Below are 23,665 nucleotides of genomic sequence, written 5' to 3' on the forward strand. Positions count from 1 at the left end.
TCCCAAAGAGCGGTCTTTGGATGTGGTACGGGCTCTCCGTATCTATGTGAAGAGAACTGCTCCTATTAGGAAATCTGATTCTTTTTGTTGTGTTTGGGTTTCTCAAACGGGGTTGGCCTGCTCACAAGCAAACTCTGGCCAGCTGGATTAGAATGGTGATTGCACATGCTTATGTGAAGGCTGGTCTCTCTGCTCCTGATAACATTATGGCCCATTCTACTCTGTCTGTTGGACCTTCTTGGGCGGCCCAACGTGGTGCGACCCTTGAACAATTGTGCAAGGCGGCTACGTGGTCCTCTGTGAACACGTTCATAAGGTGCTATGCCTTCGATACGGCCGCTTCCCAGGATGCTTCCTTTGGACGCAGGGATCTTGTGCCCGCTACAGTGCGTCCCCTCCCATAAGGAACTGCTTTAGGACATCCCCTATGTCTATCCTTGTGGAGCCCAGTGTACCCCGCAGCAGAAAACGAGTTTTATGGTAAGAACTTACCTTTGTTAAAGCTCTTTCTGTGAGGTACACTGGGCTCCACAAGGCGCCCACCCTGACGCATTTAGCTTCTTTGGGTTGGTATGGCATTAGCCGCTGACACTTCTCCTGTCGGGAGAGTGTGGTGTTTGTGGCAACTGGCAGTTGTTGTCTCTTTTACTTGCTACTGCATTGGGCTGGTTAACAAAACAGCTCCTGTGCACGGAGGCAGGGTGATATAGGAGGCGGCGCTATGCATCTTGGGAAGAAGGTCAAAGCTTTTGAGCCTGTTGGTGCTTCGGATCAAGATCCTACTCTACACCCCTATGTCTATCCTTGTGGAGCCCAGTGTACCTCGCAGAAAGAGCTTTAACAAAGGTAAGTTCTTACCATAAAACTCGTTATTCCAATGTTTGTTTTCCCCTTCAGGAGATTCCTCCGAGGGGAGATGCAAATGATCGATGATGGGGACGGGATCGGGTGCTTCTCTTCATTAGGCCCAATCCTCTCTACATGGACTTGCATCACGTTATTATGAATCTCCTTATATTAGCCGTGCCACCACCTCATGGTCCTGTGATTTGCAGCATTAGGCCATCCTATCCTCCCCATTTCAATAGGAAGTTGGTGGGATTCAGGAGGGTCACTCTTACGGGAATAAGTGGGACTACGAAACTTCAGAAGTCTCCCAGATGAGGGTAATATGATTTGCTGAAATAAGACATCTGAATTGAACGACATAATACAGATGAAAGAGACCTTGGAGCAATAGTTCAGGTAGATTGAAGTAGGGATGACCATCTGACATCTTTCAGAGGTGATGTGCTAAAAGTTTGTAAGTATTGCCTTGACTCCGCAGCATTTGATGCCTTCATGTTTAGATATTTCTGGACAGCAAGAAATTGTCAGTGGAAATTCTCATACTTGGACATGTAAATCATTGCCAGCATTTTAAATACATTTTTGGTTACACATTACAACCCAGAAGTGGCATCAGTGCACACTACATGCAATACTGCTTTGGTGGCTTTGGAGCAATAACATCACCATCATGTCATGTTCACTGAATTTTTGTCATTTTTTTTTTACATTATAAATCATATGTGCCAACTTTTCATTGCTTCCTTCCAAGAGGTGATAAGGGGAAGAATGAAAATAAAAGGCTGGCATGTCTTCATGTGATTTGCTTCATCATGTCTCATCCTTGCCACCCTAGCAGAAAGGTAAGCCAAATTAGGGCACAATTGCCTGCTCTTTCGGGAATCCTGGAGATCTTCCCTTAAATTGTGAGCATACCGAACAATGGAATAGCTGTATAAAGCAGTCATAGGAGTGGAGAAGTCTACAAGAGGAAAAGTGTACCATGGCAACCAATCAGCTTTCAAGTAACCATATATCAAGCGCAGTCTATAACATGCCTAGCAGCTGATTAGTTGCAATGGCACACCTCTCCACTAGCAGACTGCTCCACTCTTATCACAGCATCATACATCTACACTAATATGATAAATCGTGTATTTACAGTATGTTTTAATATTCCTCTTCAAACAAGCCTACAGTAAAGTTATGATAAAAACATAGTTGCCCACTCTCCTGGAATATTAGGAAACTTCCTGGACCCCGGGAATGTGGACCAACTTAGGGTTGTTGGTCGATGGGTTGAGCATCAGTGGTTTTTAATTGAGAGAAATTTAACCCTAAGGCGTGAAAGCAAAAATGCCTATATAAAGATCTACAGAGAGGGTACGGCAACCCTCAGAGGGAGAAACCAAATTTCAACGTACAAGCAGCGCTATACTGTAATAGGTATCCAACAAATAAAAAAGCTATCTCAGCAATAACATACCCTCCAGCTGGACCTTTTTGGCAGGTACAGTACTTTTTTTTTATGGACTGTACCGATTTTTGGCTCTCCAACTTCCATTGAAAGTATAGGAAAAGGGATGTGACCACGCCCCCTTTACCCGTGGCCACGCCCCCTTTTCGGATTTGTACCGATTTTGGGGGGTAATTCCAAGTTGATCGCAGCAGGATTTTTGTTAGCAATTGGGCAAAACCATGTACACTGCAGGGGAGGCAGATATAACATGTGCAGAGAGAGTTAGATTTGGGTGGGGTGTGTTCAATCTGCAATCTAATTTGCAGTGTAAAAATAAAGCAGCCAGTATTTACCCTGCACAGAAATAAAATAACCCGCCCAAATCTAACTTAATGTGTCAAATGTTGGAGGGTATGCAATAAATGCAAGTATGTGTATTAGTATGAACACATTACAAACATATCGCATACAACATTAAAAAATATATAATATAATATAAATAAATAAAAGTGCTGGTACCAGACTCAGTACTAATTAATATGTATGGTATGTACACCAACTGACTTATCATGTGACCTAAAGATAGGCTGCAGATAACCCTGCCAATGTAACAGTAATCGGCCTGATACATTTATTCTGTTAACTGATCAGGATGTTTACTATTCCATGCTCGTCCCGCTTCGATGGTGAAATCATCGATCATCGATGGTTGTTAGCCAATATGCCACTAACATGCCAAGAAACTAACTGTATTGTGCGTTTAGTTTATACTGAAAAATAGGGACATTGCCCGGCACAAATTATTAAAATCAGATCCTGGAAATTAGGGATAATAGTTGGCAACTAGAAAAAAAAATAGAGGAAAAACGTAACACTTTATAAATAAGTTTTACAAAATAGCAATCAATAATGATTTGTTATTGACGTGGTGCTGGACAGAGTGTCTGTAGCGCTAAATCAGAGTGTTGCTGGAGAAGATGATAACTACTACTGTAAAAATGACAGAACAGATTAATTTATTCCAGTGGGCGGAACCTTATGGTATTTTCCAAGTTCCCAGCGGATCACTGTGTGGTTGCACCGCTGTTCTGTTGGCTATGAGCTGTACTTCCGGACACTGCTGTCACCCTCAGATGCTGGCAGCCCTGCTGCTGCCCGGAAGCTGGACACGGAGACACCAGGGGGTAAGCGGGGATGGGGGATGTCTGTTATATGGGACTATGGCTGCATTTACAATTTTACATCATGTTTCATGTGGACTTTTGCAGTACAGCACAGTGTCTGCTGGAAAACGTTTTACACGACACTTGTTTGTTTTGTTCTTTCTAGTAGTACTGTTCTCCCATTTGATGGGATACTGCATAAGTGATAATAGCTTAATGCTTTAATATCATACTGACAATGTCTTTACTGTCTGCAGTAATGACAGTAAGCAGTCTGGGTGGTGTGGACACATAACGTGGTAGCTGGCTGCGTAATATGTGCCCCATTAGGAGACAACCCCTAGAAGCTGACTCTAGGACACCACCCCTTGTCACAGGCTGCGTACCCCTGTAGGACATTACCCCTGGTAGCTGGCAGCATACCCCGCTAGGACACCACCACTGGTAGCTGGCAGCACACCCCTCTAAAACAGTATCCATGGTAGCTGGCTGCGTACCACTCTAGGACACCACCGCTGGTAGCTGGCAACATGCCCCTCTGGGACACCACCGCTGGCAGCATTTCCCTCTACAACACTACCACTGTTTGCTGACAGCATACTCCTCTAGGACACCACCGCTGTTAGCTGGCAGCATTCCCCTCTAGGACACCACCGCTGTTAGCTGGCAGCATTCCCCTCTAGGACACCACCGCTGTTAGCTGGCAGCATTCCCCTCTAGGACACCACTGCTGTTAGCTGGCAGCATTCCCCTCTAGGACACCACTGCTGGTAGCTGGCAGCCCACACCTCTAAAACAGTAAACCTGGTAGCTGGCTGTGTACCACTCTAGGACACCACCACTGGTAGCTGGCAACATGCCCTTCTGGGACACCACCACTGGTAGCTGACAGTATACCCTTCTAGGACACCATCACTGTTAGCTTACAGCGTACCCCTCTAGGACACCACTACTGGTAGCTGACTGCGTATCCCACTAGGACACCACTGCTTTTAGCTGGCAGTGTACACCTCAAGGACACCATTCCCGTGTAGCTTACTGCGTTTCCCACCAGGACAACCCCTCCCCCCTGGGCTGTCTGCGCGTATAATGTTTCTGCATAGCAATATCTGCTTTATTCTCCCATTGCTAGCCGAAATTATGTTGTATTGATTGAAAAGTATTCCGGAGCTATTCTTTAAAATGAACAAAATGTGTCAGAAATAGAAATACTGGAGATACAGGTTTGATCATGAGTGTTTGCGTTTCATATGCAAACTACATTTCTTAAGCTATCTGAAAGGCCTACAGTATGTTAGTACCAATCTGGCTTCATGACATTTGCTTTCTGTGAGGTAAACGTTTCCACTTGAGAAAGCTTCTTTTATTATTCAAGTAATTTATACTGTTTGTCTAACTCAGCATTATCTGAAGTGGGAATTGTCCAGCAACATCGGGGAATGCAATGTCTAGTCCAGTGGTTCTCAAACTTTTTTGAATCACGACACCCTAGAGTATCAGAATTTTTTCCCCGGCACCCCTAGGCCAAAATATTCTTTATTGAGAAATGTAAAAATAAATATTATATGAAGTTCATTGTTTTTATATATCATCCTTAGGTTCAGTTGTGTGGTTTCTGTTTGTCAACATATTTTGATTGACAGCCACCAGCACTGGTTTTTCCTATTGCATTGATCATAAATAATATGAATTGGTCCTGGACCACCAATCCTACGCACCCCTGCAAGTGCTGGGGTGCCGCGGCACACAGTTTGAGAACCACTGATCTAGTCTACAGTAATAGATGTCAAACCTACAGAGAACATTGAGTGGGCTTCTGTCACAGATAATACCTCATGCCTCTAGCCACATTAGACTTCATTAATGAAAGCATGTACCTGGCTATGCAGCGCGAGTAACATATAACCCAACAGTTTCAGTACTTGAATGTATTCGCATGTTATATAATGTTAATATCATTACAGTAAGCTATCTATGCAGAACAATTACTCATTGTAGTAGAATAAGATAAGATTAAGTTTGGTCTAAAATGGCATGACTGTAGTATTGATGTGTGGGTTATATTCCTTCCTTTGGACTTTTCAACAGTTTAACTGAACAAAGTGCATGTAGTGTCATCTGCAGATAAGAAGGCAAAGGGCAGTGATTGAGGAATTCATGAGTCTAATGTGTTGCAAGATCTTCTGACCCCTAGGCATTTCTCCATGTACTGGATATTGTGATGACACTTGTACTGAAATGTAATCTCCATTGCTGCCTGAAATAAGTGGTGATAGGTGAATATCATGCATTGGATGAGATAGTCAGGGAATAAATGCTACAATGTTATAGTGATTATTCTCTTTATACTGTAGTTTTCTCCATGAATTGCTACGTGAGCGACTTGACAGTGGTATACAATAAACTGTTTCAGATCATGCTCATATTTTGAATTAGCTGGTTATGCACAGTACATGTTTTATATTATACTTTTTTCTGTATTTTGATGGCTTAAGTTATGATTAGATGGCTGTATTTGCATTTGTCATTGTTTGTGAATGCTTTTGCCTGCGGTATTTACATTGTATGACTGTCTCCTAGTAGCCTGGATCATGAGACATTGTATTTTACACAGAGTAAATTATGAGCCTGTGACCTGCTAGACAGGAGCAAGAAAATGTACAGGTTAATAAACTGAATTCCTCCTGTTCATTAGTTGACAGGTTTGGAAACAGGTAATCTATATATATTATAAAAATAAAACTATAAGGGTTATGTCTGTACATAGCTTTTTTTGGGGGGGGAATTCTATTTCTAGGGACTATTTATGGACTATGGAGACGAAAAATATAAATTCAGCATTTTTGAATGTCTGTTCTGGTTACACGCAATAACTACTGCATGAATTTGGATAACATTCTCACTTTTGTATAGCTCATACCCCTTTCACACCGCACATATAACCCGGTATATTGCCGGGTCATTGTGCAGTGTGAAAGGGGTGACTTCCGAATTCCCGGGTCATTTGACCTGGGAATAAAGAAGGGTTATTCCCGGGTTTAATACTGGGTCAGGTGCAGTGTGAAAGGGTTTCTGTGTCGATGCGAACCGGGATCCATTCACAGCAGAGGTGGCGTGGAGATGATCTCATCTCCCAGCGCTGCCTTCGCACCCATCCCCCACGCCCGCATTGGCAACCCGACCCGGGTTACCTGGTCAGGGAGCCAGTGTGTAAGGGTCTAATGCCGGGTCCCTCCCGGGACTGACCAGTCTCCAATTCCTGGGTGTGACCCGGCATTGCGATCTGAGAGTGATATTAGTGACCTAGAAAGAAACTGAGGTAGGTAGGTATGATTTTGATGTGACATCAGGGAGAAGAGTAATAAAGGAAAAAACAGACGATTGCTGCTCGGTGCCCTGAAAGTAAGTGTTCCAATCATGCTTCTGTAGAACTTGACTCCACCAAAGTTATGCAACGGAACCTGACTTAAAGTGATTGCTCTGCAGGGAACTTAATTGAGGCAGAGATACTAATGGGATATGGCGCAGGTGAGACTGTGTATAGACCACGTATACCCTAATGCCCAACAATTTTCATTTTCAATTCAAGAGCCTGTAGTTTCCTGTGAGCGTCTGCTTTGCTATGACAATCAACAAGATGCAGAGGTAAACGCTCAGGGCTGTAGGTGTAGATCTCAATATTATTAATATGAGGGAGGTTCAATAAGTAAAGTAACAAGACTTCTCAAATGTATAATGTTCTCTTTTTAATTCTAATTTCCTGCCAGGCCAGAACAAGTAGACCACTTCCCCTCACATCCATTAGACTGCGCCTCATATCAATCATATTGTCCCAACATCAGTTGTCAGATGGTGAAACATTGAGGTGCATAGTGTGATCAGCACCTATCAACCCGGCAAATTCCTGGGTCTCACCTCCATGACCCTGGTCGAGAGCATTGTTGCGGACCTGGGACATAGTTCTGGGTAATCTCCTTTTCCACTGACCAAAATCCCGGGTTTTGAGCGTTCACGTGCAAAAACCTGGGATTTTTATGTCCGTGGAAAAGGGTTTTAACTAGTCCACGAGCAAATCTAGGTCTCCAGCAAGTCCTCGTTTCAGTATGTATCTAACACCTTCACTGACAATCAGTTTCCATTCAGATACTATTGTTAAGGGGGGTACACACGGAGAGATCGTGTTAAAAAGGGTGGTCTTCAGTTTGCCTGCTGTCGGGATCCCAGCGCACAGTATACCGGCGCCGGAATCCCGACAGCCGGCATACCGACACTTTTTCTCCCTCTTGGGGTCCACGACCCACCTGGAGGGAGAATAAAGCCTGCAGCGTGGCGAGCGCAGCGAGCCCACAAGGGGCTCATTTGCTCTAACCACGCTGTCGGTATGCCGGCGGTCGGGATTCCGGCGCCGGTATGCTGGTCGCCGGGATCCCGGCCGCTGGCATACCATACTACACCCTGTTTAAAATGTAAGCAATCTGACTATATTGCTTAGATTTTAAGCACTGACCTGTTGTGTGTATGCCCCCCAGCGATAGCGATGCGCGGCCCCGCACATCGCTATCGCCGGTGCTATATTGAGCCTGCATGCAGGCTCAATCTAGCAGGTCGCTCACTTTAGTGCTGTGTGAAATGAGCGCCCCCCCCCCGTTGTCGTCCCCCCTCGCTCAGCACATCGCGCTGTGCTGAGTGGGGGGAGAAATGTGTGCTGAGCGGTCTGTGTTAGGATCTCTCACATCTCTCCCGTCAGTACTGGCCTTTAATGTGTAACTGTGACCTGCTGTTTCCCTAACTGGAAACTTTATAGACTCCAAAAGTGGTATATTTTATTGCCATTGTTTAATTTTTGTTTTTAAGTGGTGACTGAGGTAATATTGATGTCCTTTCTGATTTTCCAGCCTACTGCATAGTTTTAGGAATATTTTTACTATTTGCTTTAGGTAAATGCCCCTTACTAAGCTACTAGCTTTCCCCAGTGGGGGGCTCATTGACCTCACTATAGGGAGCACTGCTCAGCTTTTCATGTCTGTCTTGTTGTTATGTTTTAGGGAGTGACTGTGAACCTGTTGTGCAGAAGCAGAACACAAACATAGGTGAGTCGCAAGTGTTTCCTTTAACATAAACTGGGCCTGATGTCAGAGTTGGATGCTAACTGCATGCAGTGTCAATGTTTGTGCAGTTAAGTGATTATTCGCTATTGCGCATGCGTTACAAATATTCTGAAACCCTACGGTGCACGCGCTACATTTTATTGGGGAAAAGACAGAATCATGCTCTAACTCGGTGCTTCCCAACCTCAAGGCACGCTAACAGTTCGGCCCTACTTGAGCACAGGTGACTCAGTTAGTACCTCAATTATTTTGATTTTAACCATCTGTGCTCATGCATGGATAGCCTTAAAACCTAGACTGCTAGTGTGCCTTGAAGACAATGTTGGGAAACACTGCGTTAAGGTCTTGATTTTGCATGCAAGTAGTACTGGTTACTTTGAGGCTTGTTTCCGGAGTGTACCTTGCTTTTCTCTGACGTCCTAGTGGATGCTGGGGACTCCGAAAGGACCATGGGGGATAGCGGCTCCGCAGGAGACTGGGCACAAAAGTAAAAGCTTTAAGACTACCTGGTGTGCACTGGCTCCTCCCCCTATGACCCTCCTCCAAGCCTCAGTTAGATTTTTGTGCCCGAACGAGAAGGGTGCAGTCTAGGTGGCTCTCCTGAGCTGCTTAGAAAAAAGTTTAGTTTTAGGTTTTTTATTTTCAGTGAGACCTGCTGGCAACAGGCTCACTGCATCGAGGGACTAAGGGGAGAAGAAGCGAACTCACCTGCGTGCAGAGTGGATTGGGCTTCTTAGGCTACTGGACATTAGCTCCAGAGGGACGATCACAGGCCCAGCCATGGATGGGTCCCAGAGCCGCGCCGCCGTCCCCCTTACAGAGCCAGAAGAGCAGAAGAGGTCCGGAAAAATCGGCGGCACACTTCACACTCCGGTCACTGAGGGTGCAGGGCGCTGGGTGGGGGCGCCCTGAGACGCAATATAAACACCTTAGGGGGCAAAAAATGCATCACATATAGCTCCTGGGCTATATGGATGCATTTAACTCATGCCTGTTTTTCCATAAAAAAGCGGGAGAACGGCCGCCGAGAAGGGGGCGGAGCCTATCTCCTCAGCACACTGGCGCCATTTTTCCTCACAGCTCCGTTGGAGGGAAGCTCCCTGACTCTCCCCTGCAGTCCTGCACTACAGAAACAGGGTAAAACAAGAGAGGGGGAGCACTAATTTGGCAGATAAATCTATACAGCAGCTATATAAGGGAAAAACACTTATATAAGGTTATCCCTGTATATATATAGCGCTCTGGTGTGTGCTGGCAAACTCTCCCTCTGTCTCCCCAAAGGGCTAGTGGGGTCCTGTCCTCTATCAGAGCATTCCCTGTGTGTGTGCTGTGTGTCGGTACGTTGTGTCGACATGTATGAGGAGGAAAATGGTATGGAGGCGGAGCAATTGCCTGTATTAGTGATGTCACCCCCTAGGGAGTCGACACCTGACTGGATGGTCTTATGGAAGGAATTACGTGATAGTGTCAGCACTTTACAAAAGACTGTTGACGACATGAGACAGCCGGCAAATCAGTTAATACCTGTACAGGCGTCTCAAACACCGTCAGGGGCTCTAAAGCGCCCGTTACCTCAGGTGGTCGACACAGACCCAGACACGGACACTGACTCCAGTGTCGACGGTGAGGAAACAAACGTATTTTCCAGTAGGGCCACACGTTACATGATCACGGCAATGAAGGAGGTTTTGAACATTTCTGATACTACAAGTACCACAAAAAAGGGTATTATGTGGGGTGTGAAAAAAATACCCGTAGTTTTTCCTGAATCAGATGAATTAAATGAGAATACCCTTTCCCGCCAGAGGTTAGGGCGCGTTGGGAAACACCCCCTAGGGTAGATAAGGCGCTCACACGCTTATCAAAACAAGTGGCGTTACCGTCTCCTGATACGGCCGCCCTCAAGGAACCAGCTGATAGGAAGCTGGAAAATATCCTAAAAAGTATATACACACATACTGGTATTATACTGCGACCAGCAATCGCCTCAGCCTGGATGTGCAGTGCTGGGGTGGCTTGGTCGGATTCCCTGACTGAAAATATTGATACCCTGGACAGGGACAATATATTATTGACTATAGAGCATTTAAAGGATGCATTTCTATATATGAGAGATGCACAGAGGGATATTTGCACTCTGGCATCAAGAGTAAGTGCGCTGTCCATTTCTGCCAGAAGAGGGTTATGGACGCGACAGTGGTCAGGTGATGCGGATTCCAAACGGCATATGGAAGTATTGCCGTATAAAGGGGAGGAGTTATTTGGGGTCGGTCTATCGGACCTGGTGGCCACGGCAACGGCTGGGAAATCCACCTTTTTACCCCAGGTCACCTCTCAGCAGAAAAAGACACCGTCTTTTCAGGCTCAGTCCTTTCGTCCCCATAAGGGCAAGCGGGCAAAAGGCCACTCGTATCTGCCCCGGGGCAGAGGAAGGGGAAAAAGACTGCAGCAGACAGCCTCTTCCCAGGAACAGAAGCCCTCCCCCGCTTCTGCCAAGTCCTCAGCATGACGCTGGGGCCTTACAAGCGGACTCAGGCACGGTGGGGGCCCGTCTCAAGAATTTCAGCGCGCAGTGGGCTCACTCGCAAGTGGACCCCTGGATCCTGCAGGTAGTATCTCAGGGGTACAAATTGGAATTCGAGACGTCTCCCCCTCGCCGGTTCCTGAAGTCTGCTTTACCAACGTCTCCCCCCGACAGGGAGGCGGTATTGGAAGCCATTCACAAGCTGTATTCCCAGCAGGTGATAATCAAGGTACCCCTCCTACAACAGGGAAAGGGGTATTATTCCACGCTGTTTGTGGTACCGAAGCCGGATGGCTCGGTGAGACCTATTTTAAATCTGAAATCCTTGAACACTTACATACAAAGGTTCAAATTCAAGATGGAATCACTCAGAGCAGTGATAGCGAACCTGGAAGAAGGGGACTATATGGTGTCTCTGGACATCAAGGATGCTTACCTCCATGTCCCAATTTGCCCTTCTCACCAAGGGTACCTCAGGTTTGTGGTGCAGAACTGTCACTATCAGTTTCAGACGCTGCCGTTTGGATTGTCCACGACACCCCGGGTCTTTACCAAGGTAATGGCCGAAATGATGATTCTTCTTCGAAGAAAAGGCGTCTTAATTATCCCTTACTTGGACGATCTCCTGATAAGGGCAAGGTCCAGAGAACAGTTAGAGGTCGGAGTAGCACTATCTCTAGTAGTACTACGACAGCACGGATGGATTCTAAATATTCCAAAATCGCAGCTGATTCCGACGACACGTCTGCTGTTCCTAGGGATGATTCTGGACACAGTACAGAAAAAGGTGTTTCTCCCGGAGGAGAAAGCCAGGGAGTTATCCGACCTAGTCAGGAACCTCCTAAAACCAGGCCAAGTGTCAGTGCATCAATGCACAAGGGTCCTGGGAAAAATGGTGGCTTCTTACGAAGCGATTCCATTCGGCAGATTCCACGCAAGAACTTTTCAGTGGGATCTGCTGGACAAATGGTCCGGATCGCATCTTCAAATGCATCAGCGGATAACCCTGTCTCCAAGGACAAGGGTGTCTCTCCTGTGGTGGTTGCAGAGTGCTCATCTTCTAGAGGGCCGCAGATTCGGCATTCAGGACTGGGTCCTGGTGACCACGGATGCCAGCCTGAGAGGCTGGGGAGCAGTCACACAGGGAAGAAATTTCCAGGGCTTGTGGTCAAGCATGGAAACGTCACTTCACATAAATATCCTGGAACTAAGGGCCATTTACAATGCCCTAAGTCAGGCAAGGCCTCTGCTTCAGGGTCAGCCGGTGCTGATCCAGTCGGACAACATCACGGCAGTCGCCCACGTAAACAGACAGGGCGGCACAAGAAGCAGGAGGGCAATGACGGAAATTGCAAGGATTCTTCGCTGGGCGGAAAATCATGTGATAGCACTGTCAGCAGTGTTCATTCCGGGAGTGGACAACTGGGAAGCAGACTTCCTCAGCAGACACGATGTCCACCCGGGGGAGTGGGGACTTCACCCAGAAGTCTTCCACATGATTGTGAACCGTTGGGAAAAACCAAAGGTGGACATGATGGCGTCCCGCCTCAACAAAAAACTGGACAGATATTGCGCCAGGTCAAGGGACCCTCAGGCAATAGCTGTGGACGCTCTGGTAACACCGTGGGTGTACCAGTCAGTGTATGTGTTCCCTCCTCTGCCTCTCATACCCAAGGTACTGAGAATCATAAGAAGGAGAGGAGTAAGGACTATACTCGTGGCTCCGGATTGGCCAAGAAGGACTTGGTACCCGGAACTTCAAGAGATGCTCACGGAAGACCCGTGGCCTCTACCTCTAAGAAAGGACCTGCTCCAGCAGGGACCATGTCTGTTCCAAGACTTACCGCGGCTGCGTTTGACGGCATGGCGGTTGAACGCCGGATCCTGAAGGAAAAAGGCATTCCGGATGAAGTCATCCCTACCCTGATCAAAGCCAGGAAGGATGTAACTGTGCAACATTATCACCGTATTTGGCGTAAATATGTTGCGTGGTGTGAGGCCAGGAAGGCCCCTACAGAGGAATTTCAACTGGGTCGTTTCCTGCATTTCCTGCAAACAGGACTGTCTATGGGCCTAAAATTAGGGTCCATTAAGGTTCAAATTTCGGCCCTGTCAATATTCTTCCAAAAAGAACTAGCTTCAGTTCCTGAAGTTCAGACGTTTGTCAAGGGGGTACTGCATATACAGCCTCCTTTTGTGCCTCCAGTGGCACCTTGGGATCTCAATGTAGTTTTGGGGTTCCTAAAATCACATTGGTTTGAACCACTCACCACTGTGGACTTAAAATATCTCACATGGAAAGTGGTAATGCTGTTAGCCCTGGCCTCAGCCTGGCGTGTCTCAGAATTGGCGGCTTTATCCTATAAAAGCCCTTACCTAATTTTTCATACGGACAGGGCAGAATTGAGGACTCGTCCTCAATTTCTCCCTAAGGTGGTTTCAGCATTTCACTTAAACCAGCCTATTGTGGTGCCTGCGGCTACTAGGGACTTGGAGGATTCCAAGTTGCTGGACGTAGTCAGGGCCCTGAAAATATATGTTTCCAGGACGGCTGGAGTCAGAAAATCTGACTCGCTGTTTATCCTGTATGCACCCAACAAGCTGGGTGCTCCTGCTTCTAAGCAGACTATTGCTCGTTGGATTTGTAGTACAATTCAGCTTGCACATTCTGTGGCAGGCCTGCCACAGCCAAAATCTGTAAAAGCCCATTCCACACGGAAAGTGGGCTCATCTTGGGCGGCTGCCCGAGGGGTCTCGGCTTTACAACTTTGCCGAGCAGCTACTTGGTCAGGGGCAAACACGTTTGCTAAATTCTACAAATTTGATACCCTGGCTGAGGAGGACCTGGAGTTCTCTCATTCGGTGCTGCAGAGTCATCCGCACTCTCCCGCCCGTTTGGGAGCTTTGGTATAATCCCCATGGTCCTTTCGGAGTCCCCAGCATCCACTAGGACGTCAGAGAAAATAAGAATTTACTTACCGATAATTCTATTTCTCATAGTCCGTAGTGGATGCTGGGCGCCCATCCCAAGTGCGGATTGTCTGCAATACTTGTACATAGTTATTGTTACAAAAAATCGGGTTATTATTGTTGTGAGCCATCTTTTCAGAGGCTCCTCTGTTATCATGCTGTTAACTGGGTTCAGATCACAAGTTGTACGGTGTGATTGGTGTGGCTGGTATGAGTCTTACCCGGGATTCAAAATCCTTCCTTATTGTGTACGCTCGTCCGGGCACAGTATCCTAACTGAGGCTTGGAGGAGGGTCATAGGGGGAGGAGCCAGTGCACACCAGGTAGTCTTAAAGCTTTTACTTTTGTGCCCAGTCTCCTGCGGAGCCGCTATCCCCCATGGTCCTTTCGGAGTCCCCAGCATCCACTACGGACTATGAGAAATAGAATTATCGGTAAGTAAATTCTTATTTCTCTAACGTCCTAAGTGGATGCTGGGGACTCCGTCAGGACCATGGGGAATAGCGGCTCCGCAGGAGACAGGGCACAAAAATAAAGCTTTAGGATCAGGTGGTGTGTACTGGCTCCTCCCCCTATGACCCTCCTCCAAGCCTCAGTTAGGTTTTTGTGCCCGTCCGAGCAGGGTGCAATCTAGGTGGCTCTCCTAAAGAGCTGCTTAGAAAAAGTTTTTTAGGTTTTTTATTTTCAGTGAGTCCTGCTGGCAACAGGCTCACTGCATCGAGGGACTTAGGGGAGAGAATTTCAACTCACCTGCGTGCAGGATGGATTGGATTCTTAGGCTACTGGACACCATTAGCTCCAGAGGGAGTCGGAACACAGGTCTCACCCTGGGGTTCGTCCCGGAGCCGCGCCGCCGACCCCCCTTACAGATGCTGAAGATTGAAGGTCCGGAAACAGGCGGCAGAAGGCTCTTCAGTCTTCATGAAGGTAGCGCACAGCACTGCAGCTGTGCGCCATTGTTGTCACACACTTCACACCAGACGGTCACGGAGGGTGCAGGGCGCTGCTGGGGGCGCCCTGGGCAGCAATATATAATACCTTTTATGGCAAAAGAATACATCACATATAGCCATTGAGGCTATATGTATGTATTTAACCCATGCCAAATGTCTAAAACTCCGGGAGAAAAGCCCGCCGGAATAGGGGGCGGGGCTTATTCTCCTCAGCACACAGCGCCATTTTCCTGCTCAGCTCCGCTGTGAGGAAGGCTCCCAGGACTCTCCCCTGCACTGCACTACAGAAACAGGGTAAAACAGAGAGGGGGGGCATATTTTGGCGATATTTTTATATATTTAAGCGGCTATAAGGAACAACACTTATATAGGGTTGTTCCCATATATATTATAGCGCTTGGGTGTGTGCTGGCAAACTCTCCCTCTGTCTCCCCAAAGGGCTAGTGGGGTCCTGTCTTCGATAAGAGCATTCCCTGTGTGTCTGCTGTGTGTCGGTACGTGTGTGTCGACATGTATGAGGACGATGTTGGCGTGGAGGCAGAGCAATTGCCGATAATGGTGATGTCACCCCCCAGGGAGTCGACACCGGAATGGATGGCTTTGTTTATGGAATTACGTGATAATGTCAGCACATTACAAAAATCAGTTGACGACATGAGACGGCCGGCAAACCAGTTAGTACCTGCCCAGGCGTCTCAGACACCGTCAGGGGCTGTAAAGCGCCCTTTACCTCAGTCGGTCGACACAGACCCAGACACAGACACTGAATCTAGTGTCGACGGTGATGAAACAAACGTATTTTCAAGTAGGGCCACACGTTATATGATCACGGCAATGAAGGAGGCTTTGCATATCTCTGATACTACAAGTACCACAAAAAGGGGTATTATGTGGGGGGTGAAAAAACTACCTGTAGTTTTTCCTGAATCAGAGGAATTAAATGATGTATGTGATGAAGCGTGGGTTAACCCAGATAGAAAAATGCTAATTTCAAAAAAGTTATTAGCATTATACCCTTTCCCGCCAGAGGTTAGGGCGCGCTGGGAAACACCCCCTAGGGTGGATTAGGCGCTCACACGCTTATCAAAACAAGTGGCGTTACCGTCTCCTGATACGGCCGCCCTCAAGGATCCAGCAGATAGGAGGCTGGAAACTACCTTAAAAAGTATATACACACATACTGGTATTATACTGCGACCAGCCATCGCCTCAGCCTGGATGTGCAGTGCTGGGGTCGTCTGGTTGGATTCCCTGACTGAAAATATTGATACCCTGGATAGGGACAGTATTTTATTGACTATAGAGCAATTAAAGGATGCTTTCCTTTATATGCGAGATGCGCAGAGAGATATTTGCACTCTGGCATCGAGAGTAAATGCGATGTCCATATCTGCCAGAAGGAGTTTATGGACGCGACAATGGTCAGGTGATGCGGATTCCAAACGACATATGGAAGTATTGCCGTATAAAGGGGAGGAATTATTTGGCGTCGGTCTATCGGATCTGGTGGCTACGGCAACTGCCGGAAAATCCACTTTTTTACCTCAGACCCCCTCCCAACAGAAAAAGACACCGTCTTTTCAGCCGCAGTCCTTTCGTTCCTATAAGAACAAGCGGACAAAAGGACAGTCATATCTGCCTCGGGGCAGAGGAAGGGGTAAGAGAGGGCAGCAAGCAGCCCCTGCCCAGGAACAGAAGCCCTCCCAGGGTTCTGCAAAGCCCTCAGCATGACGCTGGGGCCTTACAAGCGGACTCAGGAACGGTGGGGGGTCGACTCAAGAATTTCAGCGCACAGTGGGCTTGCTCACAGGTGGACCCCTGGATTCTGCAGGTAGTATCTCAGGGTTACAGGTTGGAATTCGAGAAGTCTCCCCCTCGCCGGTTCCTAAAGTCTGCTTTGCCAACGTCTCCCTCAGACAGGGCGACGGTATTGGAAGCCATTCACAAGCTGTTTGCTCAGCAGGTGATAGTCAAGGTACCCCTCCTACAACAGGGAAAGGGGTATTACTCCACGCTATTTGTGGTACCGAAGCCGGACGGCTCGGTAAGACCTATTCTAAATCTCAAATCTTTGAACCTGTACATACAAAAATTCAAGTTCAAGATGGAGTCACTCAGAGCAGTGATAGCGAATCTGGAAGAAGGGGACTTTATGGTGTCCCTGGACATAAAGGACGCTTACCTGCATGTCCCAATTTGCCCTTCACATCAAGGGTACCTCAGGTTCGTGGTGCAAAACTGTCATTATCAGTTTCAGACGCTGCCGTTTGGATTGTCCACGGCACCTCGGGTCTTTACCAAGGTAATGGCCGAAATGATGATCCTTCTACGAAGAAGAGGCGTATTAATTATCCCTTACTTGGACGATCTCCTGATAAGGGCAAAATCCAGAGAACAGCTGGAAGACGGAGTAGCACTAACCCAACTAGTGCTGCAACAACACGGGTGGATTCTGAATTTTCCAAAATCTCAGATGACCACGACGACTCGTCTGCTATTCCTGGGAATGATTCTGGACACGGTTCAGAAAAAGGTGTTTCTTCCGGAGGAGAAAGCCAGGGAGTTATCCGAACTTGTCAGGAACCTCCTAAAACCAGGGACAGTGTCTGTGCATCAATGCACAAGAGTCCTGGGAAAGATGGTGGCTTCTTACGAAGCGATTCCATTCGGCAGATTCCACGCACGAACTTTTCAGTGGGATCTGCTGGACAAATGGTCCGGATCGCATCTGCAGATGCATCAGCGGATAACCTTATCGCCACGGACAAGGGTGTCTCTTCTGTGGTGGTTGCAGAGTGCTCATCTGTTAGAGGGCCGCAGATTCGGCATACAGGACTGGGTCCTGGTGACCACGGATGCCAGTCTGAGAGGCTGGGGAGCGGTCACACAAGGAAGAAACTTCCAGGGAGTATGGTCAAGCCTGGAGATGTCTCTTCACATAAATATACTGGAGCTAAGAGCGATTTACAATGCTCTAAGTCTGGCAAAACCCCTGCTTCAGGGTCAGCCGGTGTTGATCCAGTCGGACAACATCACGGCAGTCGCCCACGTAAACAGACAGGGCGGCACAAGAAGCAGGACAGCAATGGCAGAAGCTGCAAGGATTCTTCGCTGGGCGGAAGATCATGTGATAGCACTGTCAGCAGTATTCATTCCGGGAGTGGACAACTGGGAAGCAGACTTCCTCAGCAGACACGATTTACACCCGGGAGAGTGGGGACTTCATCCAGAAGTCTTCCACATGATTGTGAACCGTTGGGAAAAACCAATGGTGGATATGATGGCGTCCCGCCTCAACAAAAAACTGGACAGGTATTGCGCCAGGTCAAGAGATCCTCAGGCAATAGCTGTGGACGCTCTGGTAACACCGTGGGTGTTCCAGTCAGTGTATGTGTTCCCTCCTCTGCCTCTCATACCAAAAGTACTGAGAATTATACGGCAAAAAGGAGTAAGAACGATACTAGTGGCTCCGGATTGGCCAAGAAGAACTTGGTACCCGGAACTTCAAGAGATGCTCACGGAGGATCCGTGGCCTCTACCTCTAAGACGGGACCTGCTTCAGCAGGGACCGTGTCTATTCCAAGACTTACCGCGGCTGCGTTTGACGGCATGGCGGTTGAACGCCGAATTCTAAAGGAAAAAGGCATTCCGGAAGAGGTCATTCCTACACTGGTAAAGGCCAGGAAGGAGGTGACTGCACAACATTATCACCGCATTTGGAGGAAATATGTTGCGTGGTGTGAGGCCAGGAAGGCCCCCACGGAGGAATTTCAACTGGGTCGATTCCTACATTTCCTGCAAACAGGATTGTCTATGGGCCTCAAATTGGGGTCCATTAAGGTTCAAATTTCGGCCCTGTCGATTTTCTTCCAGAAAGAATTGGCTTCAGTTCCTGAAGTCCAGACTTTTGTAAAAGGAGTACTACATATACAGCCCCCGGTTGTGCCCCCAGTGGCACCGTGGGATCTTAATGTAGTCTTGGATTTTCTCAAATCCCATTGGTTTGAGCCGCTCAAATCGGTGGAGCTGAAGTATCTCACATGGAAAGTAACCATGCTACTGGCCCTGGCTTCAGCCAGGAGAGTATCAGAATTGGCGGCTTTATCATATAAGAGCCCATATCTGATTTTCCATACGGACAGGGCAGAACTGCGGACGCGTCCTCATTTTCTGCCTAAGGTGGTGTCAGCGTTTCACCTGAACCAGCCTATTGTGGTGCCTGCGGCTACTAACGAGTTGGAGGATTCCAAGTTGTTGGACGTGGTCCGGGCATTGAAAATATATATTTCAAGAACGGCGGGAGTCAGAAAGTCTGACTCACTGCTTATATTGTATGCACCCAACAAGATGGGTGCTCCTGCTTCTAAGCAGATGATTGCTCGTTGGATTTGTAGCACAATTCAACTTGCACATTCTGTGGCAGGCTTGCCACAACCTAAATCTGTCAAGGCCCATTCCACAAGGAAAGTGGGCTCATCCTGGGCGGCTGCCCGGGGAGTCTCGGCATTACAACTCTGCCGAGCTGCTACTTGGTCAGGGACAAATACGTTTGCAAAATTCTACAAATTTGATACCCTGGCTGAGGAGGACCTTGAGTTCTCTCATTCGGTGCTGCAGAGTCATCCGCACTCTCCCGCCCGTTTGGGAGCTTTGGTATAATCCCCATGGTCCTGACGGAGTCCCCAGCATCCACTTAGGACGTTAGAGAAAATAAGAATTTACTTATCGATAATTCTATTTCTCGTAGTCCGTAGTGGATGCTGGGCGCCCATCCCAAGTGCGGATTGTCTGCAATACTTGTACATAGTTATTGTTACAAAAAAATCGGGTTGTTATTTGTTGTGAGCCGTCTGTTCAGAGGCTCCTACGTTTGTCATACTGGTAACTGGGTTCAGATCACAAGTTATACGGTGTGATTGGTGTGGCTGGTATGAGTCTTACCCGGGGTTCATTATCCTTCCTTATTGTGTACGCTCGTCCGGGCACAGTATCCTAACTGAGGCTTGGAGGAGGGTCATAGGGGGAGGAGCCAGTACACACCACCTGATCCTAAAGCTTTATTTTTGTGCCCTGTCTCCTGCGGAGCCGCTATTCCCCATGGTCCTGACGGAGTCCCCAGCATCCACTACGGACTACGAGAAATAGAATTATCGGTAAGTAAATTCTTATTTTTTTTCTCGCTTCCCACAATACTTAGCTGTGCACATGGATGTACAGGCAATGCATCTATACAGATTACAATTTATTTACCAGTCTGGCCCTTTGTGATCAAACACACACGTAACACTATAAAAGTGATTTTTATGAACTCTTCCCACTTCAAACTTTTGCCAACCCTGGCAGCAAAAGGTTTTAGACATTTTGGGCAATTAGCCTTACTTTCAGCAAATTTGCAAATATCATTGATTGAAAGTTGTTTGGCCTATTGCAGCACTATCTATTCTATAATAGCATATGAAGAAAGTATTTCTGTATGTCTGATATAGGTTATTGCCTTCTCTAGAAAATAAATGCAAAAATTGAAATTCTGATTGTCTGACATGTTATACCCCTTTCAGACCGCCAATGGTGGGTCGCACCCGGGAGCCGTACATGGGTGCGACCCGCCTGAGCCCCTTCACAGCTGCTGTCCCCAACACAGCATATTTCTGGGTTGGTGACGTCAGCGGTGACGTGGGCAGGGCCGGCGCTTGGTTGACCGAATTCATGTTTGTACGTTAATGCATTAGCACGTGCGATTGTCTAGGCTACGGAATTGCTTATGTTAGCAAATGAAGCTGCCGCACAGAAATGAAGAGCTATCCACCGGAGCTATCCCAAACTCATTCACAACTATGTACATTTGCAGTCTATATACAAAAACAAGGAATATTGGGATTAAGGGTTCGTGTATGGCTACTCAGACTGGACACAACAGCAGGGACTCTGACGCCATGTTTTTGAACGTACGAGCTTGCATCCGATAGCAGATACTCGCCACGAAGATGGCTATGACACCTGCATTTTCACAACCCCTGCCCATAAACTCCCCGTTAACACCTCCAGAATGTCACTTCCTGTCATACAGTTTCAGTGAAATCCTCAATACGAGCGGGATTGCAGCGGCACCTTCGCACATGTGCTTTGCTATCGCAGAACTAGTGCAGGCTGATGATAACCGCTCGTTGCGTGATCGTACAAATATGAATTAGGCCCATTGTGCAGGATAACTTTTTATGTTTCATAATGTATACTTCTAGTATGTTACTGAAGGCGACACTAGGGGATGGGTTCTAGTGACTCAACTGATGTAGTAAGGAAGCAACTGCAATACGTCGGCTTACAACATTTGGTAACATATTACTTAGTTGCCCCTACATCTCTATGTGCGTTATTAGTAGGCTCTTTTGGTGCAGACCATCTTTTTAACTTTGTGCTATTCCTGCCACTATCCTGTTGTTCTTGTAATTTCGATTTGCTCTGTATCTCCATAACAGCGTGACTCATGTAAAACTACATAGCAGGGCATGCCAGCTGCCACTCTGCACATGCCAGTCAGGTCACAGATGGACACTGTGTCCCTTTGCTGAAGCTATAATTAAATACTCCAGTGTTGGTGATCTTAACTTGATTTGCATACTGCCCTGACTTGGCAGCAGTTATTTTTGTCTGTGTTTAGAGAGAGAGAGAGAGAGAGAGAGAGAGAGAGAGAGAGAGAGAGATTACTAAATTCACTTGTGGAATCCAAATGGGGCACATGTATTAACCTGGAGAAGGGATAAAGCAGTGATAAGTGCAAGGTGATAACGCACCAGCCAGTCATCTCCTAACTGTAATTTTTCAAATCCATAATGATTGGCTGGTGCGTCATCACCTTCCTCTTATCACTGCTTTATCACTTCTTTATCCCTTCTCCAGGTAAATACATCTGCCTCTATGTTCTTGATTCTTTTATGTATAGAGCAGTGGTTGCCAAACTTTTTTGAATTATGGCGCCCTAAAGTATCAGATTTTTCTCTAACGTCCTAAGTGGATGCTGGGGACTCCGTAAGGACCATGGGGAATAGCGGCTCCGCAGGAGACTGGGCACATCTAAAGAAAGCTTTAGGACTATCTGGTGTGCACTGGCTCCTCCCCCTATGACCCCCCTCCAAGCCTCAGTTAGATCTCTGTGCCCGAACGAGAAGGGTGCACACTAGGGGCTCTCCTGAGCTTCTTAGTGAAAGTTTTAGTTTAGGTTTTTTATTTTCAGTGAGACCTGCTGGCAACAGGCTCACTGCATCGAGGGACTAAGGGGAGAAGAAGCGAACTCACCTGCGTGCAGAGTGGATTGGGCTTCTTAGGCTACTGGACATTAGCTCCAGAGGGACGATCACAGGCCCAGCTTGGATGGGTCCCAGAGCCGCGCCGCCGGCCCCCTTACAGAGCCAGAAGGCAGAAGAGGTCCGGAAAATCGGCGGCAGAAGACGTCCTGTCTTCAACAAGGTAGCGCACAGCACTGCAGCTGTGCGCCATTGCTCTCAGCACACTTCACACTTCGGTCACTGAGGGTGCAGGGCGCTGGGGGGGGGGGGCGCCCTGAGACGCAATAAAAACACCTTGGATGGCAAAAAATGCATCACATATAGCTCCGGGGCTATATGGATGCATTTAACCCCTGCCAGAATACATAGAAAAACGGGTGATAAGGCCGCCGATAAGGGGGCGGAGCCTATCTCCTCAGCACACTGGCGCCATTTTCCCTCACAGCTCCGTTGGAGGGAAGCTCCCTGGCTCTCCCCTGCAGTCACTACACTACAGAAAGGGTTAAAAAAGAGAGGGGGGCACTAATTAGGCGCAGTATTAACTATACAGCAGCTATAAGGGGAAAAACACTTTATATAAGGTTATCCCTGTATATATATATATATATAGCGCTCTGGTGTGTGCTGGCAAACTCTCCCTCTGTCTCCCCAAAGGGCTAGTGGGGTCCTGTCCTCTATCAGAGCATTCCCTGTGTGTGTGCTGTATGTCTGTACTTTTGTGTCGACATGTATGAGGCGAAAAATGATGTGGAGACGGAGCAGATTGCCTGTAATAGTGATGTCACCCCCTAGGGGGTCGACACCTGAGTGGATGAACTGTTGGAAGGAATTACGTGACAGTGTCAGCTCTGTATAAAAGACAGTGGTTGACATGAGACAGCCGGCTACTCAGCTTGTGCCTGTCCAGACGTCTCATAGGCCGTCAGGGGCTCTAAAGCGCCCGTTACCTCAGATGGCAGATATAGACGCCGACACGGATACTGACTCCAGTGTCGACGGTGAAGAGACGAATGTGACTTCCAGTAGGGCCACACGTTACATGATTGAGGCAATGAAAAATGTTTTACACATTTCTGATAATACGAGTACCACCAAAAAAGGGGTATTATGTTCGGTGAGGAAAAACTACCTGTAGTTTTCCTGAATCTGAGAAATTAAATGAGGTGTGTGATGATGCGTGGGTTTCCCCCGATAACAACTGATAATTTCTAAAATGTTATTGGCATTATATCCTTTCCCGCCAGGGGTTAGGGTGCGTTGGGAAACACCCCCTAGGGTGGATAAAGCGCTCACACGCTTGTAAGGGCTCTACCTTCGCCTGAGATGGCCGCCCTTAAGGATCCTGCTGATAGAAAGCAGGAGGGTATCCTAAAAGGT

At 47.5% G+C, this 23,665-nt stretch overlaps 1 protein-coding gene across 3 annotated transcripts in view; it reads left to right on the forward strand.

The window, feature by feature from the left end:
• Nucleotides 1-3,363: 3,363 nt before the first annotated feature.
• Nucleotides 3,364-23,665, forward strand: part of PCYT1A (phosphate cytidylyltransferase 1A, choline) — a 114,980-nt gene continuing 94,678 nt past the window's right edge. For 2 of the 3 annotated variants that reach the window (XM_063916509.1, XM_063916508.1), the window contains exons 1-2: nucleotides 3,364-3,471; nucleotides 8,496-8,540. The gene's annotated coding sequence lies outside the window, so the exon portion shown is untranslated. The remainder of the gene's footprint in view (nucleotides 3,472-8,495; nucleotides 8,541-23,665) is intronic. The other variant, XM_063916510.1, reaches the window with a different exon arrangement.

The sequence above is a fragment of the Pseudophryne corroboree genome, chromosome 4, assembly GCF_028390025.1.
Source record: "Pseudophryne corroboree isolate aPseCor3 chromosome 4, aPseCor3.hap2, whole genome shotgun sequence".
Classification (NCBI taxonomy): Eukaryota; Metazoa; Chordata; class Amphibia; order Anura; family Myobatrachidae; genus Pseudophryne; species Pseudophryne corroboree.